The 15,943-nt window shown below is 48.3% G+C and overlaps 1 protein-coding gene and 1 long non-coding RNA gene across 3 annotated transcripts in view; one reads left to right on the forward strand and one right to left on the reverse strand.

The window, feature by feature from the left end:
- Positions 1 to 15,943, forward strand: part of RCAN1 (regulator of calcineurin 1) — an 89,177-nt gene that overhangs the window by 55,707 nt on the left and 17,527 nt on the right. The window lies entirely within an intron of this gene.
- The window catches only part of LOC146059492 (uncharacterized), a 155,116-nt gene continuing 152,794 nt past the window's right edge, over positions 13,622 to 15,943 (reverse strand). For both annotated transcript variants that reach the window (XR_014470254.1, XR_014470253.1), the window contains exon 6: positions 13,622 to 13,774. This is a non-coding gene — a long non-coding RNA (uncharacterized LOC146059492). The remainder of the gene's footprint in view (positions 13,775 to 15,943) is intronic.

The following is a 15,943-nucleotide window of genomic DNA, read 5'->3' on the forward strand; positions in this document are numbered from 1 at the left end:
TCCCAGACATACTTCACATATTTGGATTTGTATCTTCTCTTTCTCTAATATATGGAAATTCGCCCCTGAGAGAGAAAGATAACGATACGAGGAGTGAAGCCTGTCCAAGAAGAATCTTTTAAAGGGGAAGTATATATATTTTATTTTTTGACTGATAATCCACATTGAACATCATTAACCCATTAGAGCCGAGAGAGAGGCGCCCAACTTCAGAGTTCAAACCTTCTTTTTGACTTTCTGTATTCATAACTTTTGGATATTAGGGAAATATCCAGTAACTCTGAATAGGCGACTTTCTTCAATCATATAGGCGCCAAGGGATTTTTTCAAATATTCAAAGTTCCGACATCCCCGCCAGCACAGGTCACCCGTACACATGGGAGTGAGGGGGAGGAGTCGTTCTGAATGCGCTGTCATTCAAAAACGTTTGGGACCTGTTGATATATGAAGTTTTGTAATAGAACACTATCTTCTCATATAAACACCCCGTAAGGTATCGATTTTGCTATCGATTTCCCCAACTCCACCCCCTTTCAATTTGGCTTTTGCTTTGCATTTGATTTCACATTCGATCTGCACTTTTGCATTCAATATCGATATTCTTGTACACTGTGCCTTGCTATCATGGCAGTGTGCACATTGGACTTACTGGATCGTATTATATATTTCCTTGCCTGCGCCGTCTTTTTTTCTTTTCAATATAGAGAAAACAGAAGCGTGCATGATGATCGAAAGCGTCTTAAAAACCGTTTGATTTGATTTTGAGTCCATAAGAAAAATCGGTACTTGTTTCCTAGCACGGCCACAACGATCATAATTGCGGTCATCGGGGGTAAAATCGGGGCCATCGCGGGCATCGCATGTGCAAAAAAATCGGGTGCGATGGGCCAGACGCGATGCCCGCGATTTCCCCATAGAGAACAATGTTAAATGCCTCAATTTACCCGCGATGACCCCGATTTCCCATAGGAAACAATGTGAAATGGATCAATTTACCCAAATTATCATAGGGAACAATGGTAAATGGGCCAAAAAGCACCCCTGAACATTAAAATGTCCCCCCAAAAGTACTAGACGCCACCCCGCGATCAACGTGAACCCGAAGCGCTGCGAGCCCGCGAGGGGCGGCGGTACGCGAGGGGCGGCGGTACGCGTCCTCAGACCTTTTCATACCCCCACTATCCACGTCGGCGTGGAGTTGAGAATAGAATAGTGTGGCAAGCGCAGCGAGCCACCGAGCCCGAAGCGTGGCGAGGGGACGCGGATACCTTCACAGTTATACGCGTCCCCTCGCGGGCTTCCCAGGTGTCCATGGCGACGCGGACACCTGTGAAGCCCGCGAAGGGACGCGTTTACCTGTGAAGGTATCCGCGTCCCCTCGCTGCGCTCGCCACGCTTCGGGCTCGCTGCGCTCGCCACACTATTCTATTCTCATCTCCACGCCGACGTGGATAGTGGGGGTATGAAAAGGTCGGAGGACGCGTACCGCCGCCCCTCGCGGGCTCGCTGCGCTCGCCACACTTCGGGTTCACGTTGATCGCTTTTTGGGGTTTCTGGCACATTTACCATTCTTCCCTATGATGATTTGGGTAAATTGACCCATTTAACATTGTTTCCTATGGGAAATCGGGGTCATCGCGGGTAAATTGAGGCATTTAACATTGTTCCCTATGGGGAAATCGCGGGTGGACCATTTAAGCATTTTTAGGCGCACACGACGCGACCGACCCGATTTTTCAATGCATTTCAATGGAAAAATCGGGGGCATCGCGTCGGTCGCGTCGCAGGCCACTAAAATTACCCCCGATGGCCAAGATTTGTGGCCGTGCTAGGAAACAAGTACCGAAAAATCAAATCGAAAACCTATGGAAATCAAAGCGTGTCTACCCCCCTTTACTGGCATTGCCCAGATACATTTATCTACCTGAATACAGTATTTGGTCTTTGTTTTGTAACATCTTAGATTTATAAACGTTTTTAGAACGGCCAACACTTTCCAGTTCTGTATGGCGTGCTTGTTGCAATCCGTTATCCTACATAATAAAAGGTTAAAGCTGCTCATCACCTCTATGGGGGGAATTCACGTGATGCTCCGTTCAGACACACAGCTGCTTGCGATGACCTTACCGTTAATTAGTTCCATCAATGGGGGGTATTCAATGCCGCAGCGAGGGGGTTAAACAGCGAGGATTGCAGAAAACCAGCGATCCTCGCTGTTTAACCCCCGCGCCGGCCGCTCGCTCTATTCAACGTTCTGGGGTAATCCTCGCCGTCACAGGACGGCGAGAATTCCCCAAAACAGCGAGACCCGCGGCTGCTGCAGAAAACTCGCAGTTTTTAGCCGCGGGTCTCGCTGCTTCTGGAGCCGCATCCGCCAATTCCCCCTCGCTCAAAAAACGAAGCGAGGGGGAATTGGCGGATGCGGAGGCTGTGTTGAATGCTGTCAGGGTGAGTGGTGACAGCGAGCAGGAAGACCTGCTCGCTGTCACCACTCGCAAACAGCATTGAATACCTGCCATTGTGATGGGCTGCCAACTAGTAATTATATTCAGCCACCTGTGACAAACGCACTCTACACCACCTGTAGGCGATTTGGTACCTAGCGACATGTCCAAGCCTTTCTTCGTACATGATAGAAAACCGTCATGAATTAATCATCCATGTTTGCTGCGCAGGAGAGCCGTGCAGTGATTGGGGGGATGGCAGCAAATAGAAATCTCTTGAATATTCAAACACTGTCTTAAGGTTAACCAATCCAAAATGGGCCTCGTCTTCCCTCTTATTCCAGTGTTCACTTTCTCTCACATTTTGCCTCACCATTGGCAACACCAGGTTTCTCACTCGACAGCAGGCCCCCATTTTGGAGAATGTTCCCCGATCTCACAGCAAGAAACTGGTGGATACGCATTGTAACAGTACTGCCACTGCGACCTTTGAAATATTGCTAGAATATGGGGGGGGTGCACTAACGTTTGCCGGACATGGTCCAGACAGTTGGGATCCCGACAGTCAAAACGCAGACAGCCGGGTTCCCGACGGCCACCTGCTATTTTCCCTCCTGGGGGTCCTCGACCCCCCATAGAGAGAGAGAATAGAATAGGTGGCTCGTGCACACAGCGTGGCGAGCGCAGCGAGTCCGTAAGGGGCTTAGTTGCGCTCACCATGCTGTCTGGGTCCGGCCACTGGGGGTCCCGACGGTCAGACCCCTATACCACACCCGCACTAACATTTGCCATTATCATCGACACCTGCAGAAAGTCGGCATTGTCATAATTTTGCAGTGTCATTTCTGTTGGAGAACACATTGAGCATAGTGAGACTTTTTTTTTAAATTCTTTGTATTGCTTAATAGTTGTGTCCGGAACATAATGCTGTATGTGCTGCAGATGTTGGGCTGCACGTGGCCCCTGCCCTTCTTCTTTGTCCCCGCGTCCTGTTGCGAGCGGCATCCTGTCCTTTCTGCCTAATAATATTCGAAGTGCTCCCTTGGAGGGGATCTGGCCCTGACCTTATAATCGTCACAGGATAGGAGCTATGACTGATCAGTTCCTATCCATGTATAAGCGAATCTTCCCGACAGCGATGCCGCCTTTCCTGCGTCACTAGTACGTTACAGCACGCAGAGGGTTCAAGTTCACGTTGCTTGGAGACAGAGACTTAAAGTTCACCTGCCGCCTATACACAGACGTGGCAGCAAGTGATTAGATAGGCTGAGGTTTCATCGATAGAAACCATAAAATCTATATGGACAGAAGGGAGTGAACTCCTCTTGCTTCTACCCTATTCTATATAATTTGGCAAACTCAGTGTTCTGGGGGTTGGGGTCTTTGCAATAAAAAAAAGTGGTGAAGTAAACACCATAATGTTTACTACACGTCACACACCCATTACATATTGTAATGCCCATTACACATTATGCCGCACATCGTAATGCCCATTACACATTATGCCACCCACCCCGCAGGTCAGCGGCTATTTTAAAACTTGTGCAGGCTCACAAACCAATCAGAGCTTGCAGTATGACCGCCAATTAGCAATCCCCACTGCCAGCACGCGTTTTAAAATGTAGCTCCATTCGGGTCCTTTGGCTGCAAGCGCCATCATTTCAGCTCCCACCTCCCAGGGGTGGCAAACTGAAAGGCGTGAAAGGTCAACAGTTTTGAGCGAGCAAATGGGACTTTTCGTATTGAGCCAACTAGTTTGGCCGAGTTTAGCAGCCTAAACCCGACCGTAATGTCGCGCGATAAAAACAGGCATTTAATTGTGGTTATGGTATATTAGATCTACAGTGTCTAGGTCTACAACCATATGATCGACCACTAATGGTCGACAGGGTTCAAAGGTCGACATGAGTTTTCCGTGTTTTTTTTTGGTGTCTGTCAACATAGGTCGACATGGACACTATCTAATACCTCTTTCACATCGCAACTAATTACCAGGTACAAGCCGGTTTCTTGCTGGTTTGATCCCGTAATTAGTGCGCTGGTATAGGGGTTACCGGGTCCCGCAAATGGGTAGCAACACGGCAATACAAACCGGTAAAGTTCTTACCGGTTCGTTGCCTTGTTGCTGTGCGGTGTGAACGGGTTATCCGGGTTGAGCGGCCCGTTTCCCGTTCCACTATGGAGGAGGCAGCGCTTGGAACAGCACCAGCTCTAGGCGCTGCCTCCCCCCACCCCCAATGACGCACCAACTCCCCACCACGCCCCCGGATGATGTCAGTGAACCAGCAATAATGCTGGTTTGCTGAGGGGATGTGAACATCCCAAAATGCAGGGTCGCGCTGGGACTGAACCCGCATTTTGCGACGTGAAAGCGGTATAAGTGTACCATGTCCGCTCGCCATGCTTCGGGCTCGGTGCCTCGCTGCGCTCTGCACACTATTATGTTCTCCCCAGCACATGTCAGGTCGAAAATGCATGTAGACCTTTTGACCATGTCGACCACTAGTTGTCGACCTTATGACTGTTGACCTAGAGTCAATCTCTGATGAATTCGGATACCTTTAAATCAGGCATGTCCAACGTTGGCCCTCCAGATGTTGTGAAACTACACATCCCAGCATGCTTTGCCACAGTTTTGCGATTAGAGAATGCTAAAACTATTGCAAAGCATGCTGGGATGTGTAGTTTCAAAACATCTGGAGGGCCAACGTTGGACATGCCTGCTTTAAATATAGCCCCACGTTCTCCCGTCACTTTGGACTGGAGATCGGACGCGATTAAACATTTGAATCCGCCCCCAAGTGCTGCTACATTCAGGCATGCACAGCCGTCGGCGCTGACATTACTGATGATGACCGGCTTGGTGGGAGACTAGAATAGTCTGCCCAAAGCATGGCGAGCACAGTGGTACACGGTGACGGTGTCAACATTCTGGGAAAAAACTGTAAAAAACGCATGTCGACCTAATGCTAGTGTCGACCTTCCAACCATGTCGACATTAGCCATGTCGACCTATTGCATGTGTTGACCTAAGCCTGGTCGACGTAATATGGGTCAAACTAATGACCAGTACCCCAGTAATCCACGCGTTTGTATTAACACTTTATTATCTGTTGGTACCCATTTGCTTTGCTGTTAAATAACCGTTTGGTTCTACGTTCCTATTGGTGGATCGATGGCTACGTTGCCCAGTGAATTCTCGCCCCCGTCTCTGCCGCCTTTGTGCGCACTTCCCTCCTGCCTGGGAGACCGGCACCTGCGGCCTCTCCGCTGTATGGAAGGTATTGCTGCAGGATATCACATTGTTCTTTATTTCCCTATCACGGAATGCACGCAAACCTCAATCCATTACATAACACCCCCAGCGCGGGGAACGATGACCTCGTGTAATACAGCCCTCGGTATTTTTAGCCTGGGCGACTACTGGTGGAAAAAAGTTTAGTTATGTGTTTGTGTCTCCACCTGATTTTCCGAGAAGAGATTATCACTTAAAGGGAGTGGACTGTGCGGAAGTTTCTGGAACGACTTTTTTGTGTTGTTTCCCCCCCGTTACCAAGAACAGAATTGTGTATAAAGTGACTGTAATATCACAGTGGGAGATTCCGTGGAAGTCAGGTGCTATTATACTGTCTGCGCACCAGGAAAAAGTCGCTGTAGACGGACATTTATTTCCGAATGGGAGATAAATCATACAATGATTTCTCTCCCCTTCGGCCGCAAGCGAGGGGCTGTGTTCGCGTAAAGGTCAACAATCGCTAGGTCGATCGACATGCAAATTGCTGACATGAGTTTTCAGGGGTATTTTCATCTCGATGTCGACCCCCAATTAATTTATTGCTTACCCTCTCATGGTTCGCTCCGCTCGCCGTGCATCGGGCCGCTTAACCGTTACCACATGAGTGGGTAAAGCATGAAATAGTCCCAAAAATTTTGAAAAACTTTTGGAAAACTCATGTTGAACTTTTTTACTCCACTTACTGTTGGCATTAGGGGGAGGGGCCAGGAAGCGTTCCTGAAAGCGGGACCTTGTCTGGGTTCTCGGACGCAGTTTCACAGGCCACCGGCTTATTCAGATGATCCAATGCCAATGATATTAGAAGCAAGACACAGTGCGTTATCTTATGGCGTTATACATTTAAATTCAAGCACGTCTGGAAGCCCGCTGAGTAATACCCCTTTTACACAGAGGCAAAAACCCGGGGTGGACCCAGGTCAGCGTCGGTGTAAAAAAAAAAGCCGGAGCGATTTCCCCACGAATCCTACCCTGGTCCTGACTAGGGTGGAAAACAGGGAGGAACTGGGTGGAGGGTAGTGTAAACAGTTATACCAGGTCACCCGACCCGGCTCCCGTTTACAGCAATAAGAAAGCCCAATCTCCGGACCGCAGCGTCCTGCGGTCAGTATGGAGGTTGGGCCCCTCAACTCTGCAGACAGCAGCGGAGACGGGGAGGAGCTGGAGGCAGCTCAGCAGCTTTCCTTGGTGCTGGGCTTGCCCCCAGTGTGGCGGTTACAGACCCCGGAGTGGCAATGTCCTCTTCAAGCGCCGCCCCCGTTTACAACGCAGGTCAGCACCGCAGTGTAAACGGAGCAAATCCTGGATCCGACGTGGCTTGTAACGGTGTTCCAAATACTGGGTCGGATCCAGGATTTTGGTGTGAAAGAGGTATAAATGTACCCCAAGGTCTCATTCGTGTGATCACCGGTGTGGAGGAAGCTATTCTAGGATTGGCTAGAGGTCCAGCACCCTGACTAGACCAGTTACCCGGGGTGCAGAATTTGTAGTTCTAGTAAGGACCGGTACGCAGGAGAGCAGACCTTAGTACGTGTTTGATGTTTTGTCTCTCGCTGTCTTATCTCTGCTGCGTTATCTCGGACAACTTGCTGATAGCCGGAGATGATGATTATGTTTCGGGTGATAAGTGTATGGAAAGTTGCCCAGTGGAAGGAGTTAGTCACAGGGCTGCTATTATTGTGACAGATAGGACGCGCGGTTATGGTACATGACACGTGTGCTTTCCAGGGCTGAGCTGATTGGGAAGTGTTCTATTAATTGCTTAACACTTACATCCCTTTATGATGACGATGTGAGGTTTTTCTGTTTTGTTTTAAATTTATATTATTTGCTGTGTAGTGTGACCCAACACTTCCTCGCCTGCTTCAGTACTGCTCTCTCTCTGGTCCTCGCCTGCTTCAGGGGTATGGGTAAAATCCGGAATCGGATAAGACACCGGAATGCCTGACTGGACATCAAACTCTGCATTCGGAGCTTGTAGTATCCGGTGCGGGGGTGTCCTGTCCGGGGGTGCTCCATCTGATGGGGCTGCTCTCGCACCTGTCACCTGGGAGAGTAGAGGGGGGAGAATACAGCCTCACCGCATGGTCCGGGGGTGTAATAAAAACTGGAACGGTCCAAACCACACGGGGAGGCTGTAATCTCCCCTTCCCCATGTCCCTGGTGTGAGCAATCACAGGCATCCCCCCGGACAAGACACCCCCCGGATGGGACACCCCTCGGACCAGACACTATAAGCTCCGGAATGCAGAGTTTGATGTCTGGTCCGGCGTTCCGGTGTCTTATCCGGGTCCGGTTTTTACTTAGTCCCCCTGCTTCAGTACTGCTCTCTCTCTGGTCCTCTCCGATTTCTCTGATGGCTTTTCAGTGTCTGTATTGCTCCCTTTCCCTCCAACCTTTTGACCGTCTACCTTCCCATTGTGGACCCGCTTGTCTCGACCTGTCGACTTTACCCATGTCTACCTATTTTAGATGTCTACCTAAGACCCGTCGACCTTCAGTGCAAACAATTAGCGGCCTGTTCCTATGGTAGCAGCTGCTGATTGGCTTACACGGATAGAAGTGACGGAACTCTTCTGTTTGTATAGTGTGTGTAGTAGCTTTCACCTCATTGGGGGAAAAAAACTTATTTTTTTTTTTAACATTTTACCATCAAAATCTATTTATTCTAGCGTTCTAACCGCTGAGCAGCACAAAAGTATTTTGGTATGTGAAATAATAGAATCAGTCATTCTGATACCCCTTTTACGCCAGCCTAAATTCCTGGGTTGGACCCGCGACTAGCGATGGTGTGAAAGGTTACCGGGCCATATTCCAGGGTAAATTTGTTAGGATAGCCAGCACGGTTGCTCCTGCGTCCAGCCCGGATTACTGGCTTGTGTGAATTGGGCCAACCTGGTTTCCACTAACCGCAGTCGTTCTGTGGAGTCGAGAGACGACAGCAGCCCAGTTGCCAGGCCCGGGGATCCCATCCGTGTGGGGGTGGTGCGGGTGCCGGTTTGGGAGGTCAGGCCTGTGGGGGGCTGGGTCAGGGGGGACCAGCCTGTAGCTGCTGGTGAAGAGCACGGCAACGTGTTGAGAGTCCTGTGGTCTAATACTTTGTTAAGTAAATTGTCACCCTTATGGGGCCCACATACACGGTACACTTATTGTATGCAATTGGGACTAGATCGCATCGCATACATTTTGCAATGCAATGAGATGCAAAAAGATGAGATCTAGTACAAAAATGATGTGCCGCACATACTTTTTGAGCTGTGCGATGAGATGTGTGACGGGAGCGCGCATCTCATCGCTCCCAGCAATTGTACAGTGTATGGGCACCTTAAGGGATCTGACTTAATTTGACTAGATCGCTTAGAAAATGCCCCTACAGCACCTCATGTGCAGGGGCCATAACGGCGTGTGGCCCCCGCACGTCACTATAGTCTGACGATTAAGATCCGGCACGCTGGATAAATCTAGGTAGATCACTGACCAGGGCTAGTGTTCTCACCGGAGAACACTGGCTCTGACAGATCGCTCAGCGCACATCGCTGACCCATCCCAAATAGTGGGGAATTGCCAGATCACTATGTTTTGACCAGGAACTAAATTTCGTAACGGTAAGACCAGAAAGGAACCATCTTTTTCTTTTAAGTTAAATTTCCATGATGGGTCTCTCATGGTGGGGCAGATGTATTAAGCATAGTGAAGAGATAAACTGGAGATAACGTAGAACGCACCAGCCAATCAGCTGTGTTTGAAATATGATAGCTGGGAGTTGATTGGCTGGTGCGTTATCTCCTTCCACGTTACCTCCAGTTTATCCCTTCACCAGGCTTATACATCTGCCCCGGTGTGCCATCACTTCCCACAGAGCCTATGGGTGGAACAGTTACTGCCCTTTTGCCCTTGATCTGACTTTCTGCTCAGATGGTCCTCAAGACTCACCAGGTAGTGCTGCCCTTCCTGGTGCCAACAGCCTTGTGATGTCATAAATAAGTTATTGCCCTTAAAGGGAAAGCTTACTATATTTGGCAATTATTAGTACCGGTCGCTATTATTTTTATTATATTAAAGGTCCTTGGTGCCTTTTTATTTCTTGTCTCTGGGTTGGGGTAAACCCGGCTATTCCGCATCCCCATAAAGATTTACCTGGAGCCAGTTCCATCACCGATCCAGGCAGACGGCGGAGCCAGAGAAGCGTTATGTAACAGCTGATAAAGCACTGGTGGAAATAACCGGGAGTGTGTGTGTGTTGTGACATATTCACTATGGTTTCCATAAAGCAAGTACGTAAGGCACGGCCGGCTTTGGCCGGTGCACAAGCAGAGATTGGCTTACGCTAGTCAAGCGTCTTATTTTCCACACACATATGTAGCTGGATGGAACGCTGGCAACCGACAAGCAATGGGCAAAATTGTCATTAGCGAACAGATGTTGGATCCATAGAGTCAGACTTTAGGAATAAAAGAAATCTTGGCTTTAGGCGTAATATCCTAAAATAACATTGAACTTGGAAAATGTAGAATGTCACCCCGGGGAAGTATATCGTACAGAACTCGGAGTATTACGCTTATGTGCACTGACTCTAGGAATGAAGTAATATATGTTTAATAATGACATATTTCGTCATATGCGGTCCCCAAGTTTGCTAAATTATCATGTGGGGAGAAATATTAGGGTTCTTTTTTCCATACATGTAAACCCTTTTGTCTATACATAGAAACATGGGATATTTACTAAAGACGTGGTCACATGACGCCAGCCCCCGACCCCTTTTCAGCCATCTCCGACAGTAATAAAAGTCAGTTCTGACTGAAATCATTGAATGATTTCTCTCCCCTTTGGCTGCATTTGAGGGTATGTGTTCTTGTACACCATCCCCTCGCACGCTAGGGAGCGGATGCTGGCAGAGCTGATGGTCCTATGTCTGCCATTTAAACTTACAGAGACGGTCAGCGATCAGCTTGCCCTATGGAGTCAGAGTGAAGAAAAGGAGGGGGGGAGCACTTTACAGTTGACAGAGCTCAGAGGCGTGATCCAAAGCCTCCCTGCTCACCACATGATGTGCAGTGTGAGCGTAGTAGTCTCTGACACTGTACTGAATTATAATAGCAGCCATAAGAAACAACTCAAGGGAAGATGGCAACGAGCGACATTCTTCTTTATAGCCTGCAGATGTTTTTATTGCACCACGCCTCATTATTTTTCATGAGATTGCTAATTTAACATTAAAGTGATCTTTAGTTACTTGAAAGGCAGCAATTTTGCGGCATCGAGTCTTGGCATTGTAGCCTGTGTAAGATATCCAGAATAAGGTAGTTGGGGAACAATAGCCCTGCCTATGTTCTATTTGCAACATCCGCTGAAGGGGAAAAAGTAGAATAAAAAACAAAAACACAATGTAGTTATTATGTCTGAATTCCAGTTGTGCTAACCAGACTGTGGGAGATCAAACGTGATGCTTGCGTGTGCCCAAGGCGACGCTGTAACCTGCAGCTCTCTGTGTCCCTGTCTGACTCAATCCCAGTAACGTAATCGCCCTGTCCCCTGCAGCCTAACGTGGGCTCAGACGCAGGCCGTTAGCTTCAATGAAGTTAATTATTACATGTGGCGCATGAGTAGACGGTTAGCCTTCGGTCTCTCTTTTAACGTATTACCTGCTATCTGAATTGAGATCGTTAGTTAGTGCCATGTGCTTCGCACGTGGAACTGATTGCCAGAATCTCTGTTTCCGGGCGGAATAGGGAGACTGCTTGGTAACGCAGCGATTGTTACACATTGTTCATCAGATTTTAAAACAAGGAAATAAATTTAAGCCCATTCACCTGTTAACTATTTATTGCAGTTAGATTATTATCCGTCTCAGGGGAATTTTACAGACCGAAGCCTCGTGTTCATTGTAGCTCCCTGCATCTTTCAGAACCTGTGCAGTAACTCTTTCCTGCCTGGGGTGTCTCTCTCTCTGCTGCTTCTAGCACAGGTCTGGTCTGCATATCCACGCTGAAATACAGACCATGCTGTGCTACAAGTAGGGATGCCAATCCCGGGCCATTTTTTACAATCCCGGGATTCGGGATTGAAAAATGCTCAATCCCGGGGATCCCGGGATTGACTTAATGGTGAAAAAGCAGGTAGCAGCAGGGCTCTTTAGCTGCACTGCATCTTCCTCCTTAGCTCTACCCCATGTCCTTCAGTCCTTATATACTCTTTCTCTCCTCTACAGTCCTTCTAGCTCTCTCTCCCCTGTCAGTCCTCTCTCTATATCTGTCTCCTCTCTCCCTCCTCCCGCCTACCAACCTCTGCTTGCTGGCTGGAGACCCGGCATGGCGATCCCGCAGGCGGGTGCAGGTGGCTGTTACCTAGCCAGTTGTCTTGGGCTGGCTTCTTACTGGCTGGATAGACTTGGTTCGGCGTGCAGGAGACCTAGCGGGTAGATGCGGCTGTCGGGCTGCGTAGCGTGACCTCTGATGTCACGCTGCGCACAAAGGGCAGCCGGGCAACGTCTGCAGGAGACCCGGCGGGTGGACACGGATGTTGGGCTGCGCAGCGTGACCTCTGAGGTCACGCTGCGCACAGAAGAGGGGCAGCCGGGCAACGTCTGCTACTCAGCGCTGCCCGGCGTTTAAAGAAAAACAAACACAAATGTCGTGCGGTAAGCAATCCCGAAATCCCGGGATTGGATGAGCCAATCCCGGGATTGAAATCCCGGTGAATTTAGGCCTAAATCCCGGGATCCCGCCGATCCCGATCCCGGGATTGGCCTCCCTAGCTACAAGCACCACAGCAGATGATTTGTCAGGATGTATAATAATACCCCAGCAGGGACAGGGGCTCTGTAAGGAGAAGCCCATCTCTTGTGTGCATCCACAAATCGTCCCCTAAGCCTCTATCATCAGGGTCTTTGGGCCAGATTCTCTAAGCTTCAAAAGTGATAAAATGGAGAGTGATAACAGCCAGCCAATCAGCTCATGTCTGACATTTTTCAAACACAGCCTGTGACATTGCAGGTAGGAGCTGATTGGCTGGCTGTCTATCACCTGGCTATACAGTAAGTGGCACCTGGAAGCAGTCTTTGAGTAAATATCGTTAGGGAGGTTGATCAAATCTTGGAGAGAGATAAAGTGGAGAGTTGCTCATAGCAAGCTACCAGCGTCTAAAGCACTGTACACACAGGGGTGGGGGGTGGGGTATTGCTCAGCACACATTGCTGCTCACGATGCACCAGCAAGGTGTGCTGAGCAATCCATGCGGGACAGTGTTCTCTGGTGACAGAACACTGGCGATGAACGTCAACGTCTAGGGCCAGATTCTCTAAGCTTCAAAAGTGATAAAAATTGAGAGTGGTAATTAGCCAGCCAATCAGCTCCTACCTGCCATGTCACAGACTGTGTTTGAAAAATGTCAGACAGGAGCTGATTGGCTAGCTGTTTACCACTCTCCATTTTATCACTTTTGAAGCTTGGAGAATCTGGCCCTATAGTCAGGTGATAGTGACGCGTGGGTCTGCGCATTGTCATCGCTCCATGTCGACCCTTTGACTGTCGACCATCAGTTGTGTCGACCTTCGTGCATGTCGACTGGGTGGTGTTGACCTAATTCTTGTCGACCTAGTTACCGTATCCCCTTCACAGATTACACACATGCCAAGAAAATCTCCAAATTGTTTAATCCTAATTGAGCTTCACATGCTGAGCAGAAAATTCAGCCATGCATTTTCATTTTGAGCTGTGATAGTTTTTAGCAAGCTCTCCACCCTACCCCATTTCCCTATCTGTTCCCACCTCCAATCTGTCTTCCACAGCTCCCTCTCTCCATATCCAGCAAGTTTGTAACAGATCAGTGTCCCTGCAAAAATTGCTTTCACTTTATGACCTCTTTTATTTATATAGCTTGTTACTCCAATAGAACTCGGTGCACTTTACAGAATCCATGAGGTACTGCAGAGGTGAGGCAGCCATTTTGGGTCACCACTGGTAAGAATAATTCATCCTACTCCCAGCAGCCATCTTGGGAGCACTACATGGGTTACACTGCATGGAATAGGCAATACCTGGAAACGATAACACATCCTGGGTGAAATACAGAATCCTAAGGAGGATTCACAGTATATTACCAAATACTCCGATCCATGCATCTTTCTCTCTACACGCCAGAATACCAATTGAGGCAGCCATTTTGTGTGCACTAGATCGGTTACATGGAAAATAAGAAAAAAAAATAAAAAAGTAATATATTGAGTGGATAAATGGTTCCATGGGTAGTTCGGACCCAATGACATGCTGTTTTTATTAAAATGTTGCATTGCTCAGTCATGTTATCATCCCCAGAGTTGTCAATTTAAAGGATACTGTATATCTCAAAAGAATATCTTTTAAATAAAAAAAGAAATAAAAAAAATGGGTATTGTGTATGGGGCTCTACAATTCAGCAGGATGGGCGAGATGTGCGCTACCAAAGCGGGGAAGGTTTACGAAAGTGCAGGTTTTCTGAAGTGGAGATATTTCCCATAGCAACCAATGAGATTGTAGCTTTTATCTTGTAATGGTGCTAGATAATTGAGACGTAGAATCTTAATTGATTGCTATGGGCAATATCACTTCTGAAAATGTTATCGCTTAGAGAGCCATATAAGGTACCAGCCAATCAGCTGCTAGCAGCCATGTTACAGGCTTTGTTTGGAAAATGACAGAAGCTGATTGGTTGGTGGTCTATCGCTTACCAATTTTTGATTCTGCATCGGATAATACATCCTCAGATGTTACGGACCCACCCTGTTTGACCTGTCTTGGCATTTAGTTCAGGGTAAACAAATCCTCTCACCTGGCACCTGGTACATTGAATGTAGATGGTTTCCACAGCTATTTATCTCCATCAGTCACATGGCTATTTGCTCACTGCTAACGTCTCATAGCAAATAAATACTAATGTAAAACTGATGGAAACTTTTCTTTCTTCTTAAACTGCTTGAACTGGTTCTTCTGGCTCATAATGATTAAACAAAAATGCGTTGGCAGGCCAAGGAGATTCATTTATAGACCTTGGGAAGAGCGGGGAGCTTGTCCATAAAGTAATATGGTGCCTGTCACAATAAAGTCATTTGCGGCAAGAATGTTCCATCACACAGCAACTGTGTGCACCGTGGCCTGGTTCCCAGGATGGTGACCCCGTGTGTGCGCGCAGGCCGCAGTGCACAGCGGTTGTCGTGCTTGCTGGCGGTATCTGATGATTGTTCAGCCTGTGTGTGTACTAAGCTCATCTTATTGTATGTTACGGCAGGGGAGGGCAGTGGAGCAATCCGTTGTGCAGCGCTGTGTTGCTGAGCGTTCGGAGTGATCTAGCGTCACTCAGCACAGTCACCCCATAAGAAGGTGCATGAGTACAGTAATCATCGTGCTATTTATACCCTGTACTAGTTCTAATTTGCTAACATCACATTTTAGCGCGACATTTACAACTAATTAGTTATAAGCCTGTCGAATAGACGGCTTCTGCAATGTACTTTGACTTTGAGCTGTGACAGATTTTATTTCCACTTTGAGCTGTTACTTTTTTTTGTTATGACCTCTTTTAGCACACAAAGGAGTAATTTGGTCCAACGAGTGGCATCTATTTGTCGGTGGTGGTACTTCACCTCATTGAGGGCGGGATGCACTAAAATCCGCAGCCCCTCTCCGCCGCACATCGCCGGCAGCCGCAGAGATAATTATCGCACATGCAGTAACATATGCGATAATTATTGCAAAGGACAGCTCTTGTGTTAAGAGCTGCCTTTTGCCATACGCCTAGCGATGTGCACCGGGTCCCCCGGAGCTCCCCCTCCTCCCTCAGGGCTGCAGCTGCTGCTCAGCCAGGGACTCCACCTCCTCCCTGTATCCGAAAGGGGATGTAGGGGCTAGGGAGGAGGAGGTCACTAGTCCGGCAGCACAGCACTGTGCTGCCCAGACTCAGGTGGGGGGTGCGGCGTGTGACTTTGCGGGGCGGTGGGGGTCACTTGCGGGGCAGCAATAAGAAGCCTCAGAAAAGCTGGCGATACCACTGCAGAGAAAACCCGGCGTGCAGGTTTTCCTGCATATCAAAATGCTGTAAAAACCCCACCCATAGCCATTTAAATATTTAAATGTGAATTATTAGGGGCACCGATGCTATGTTGATTGCAAATATATACACCAACTGTAACAACATAGTAATAAATGCACCTGCATGTACAATTGCACTGTTC

This window comes from Crinia signifera, chromosome 2 (assembly GCF_055691185.1).
Source record: "Crinia signifera chromosome 2, ASM5569118v1, whole genome shotgun sequence".
Lineage (NCBI taxonomy): Eukaryota > Metazoa > Chordata > Amphibia > Anura > Myobatrachidae > Crinia > Crinia signifera.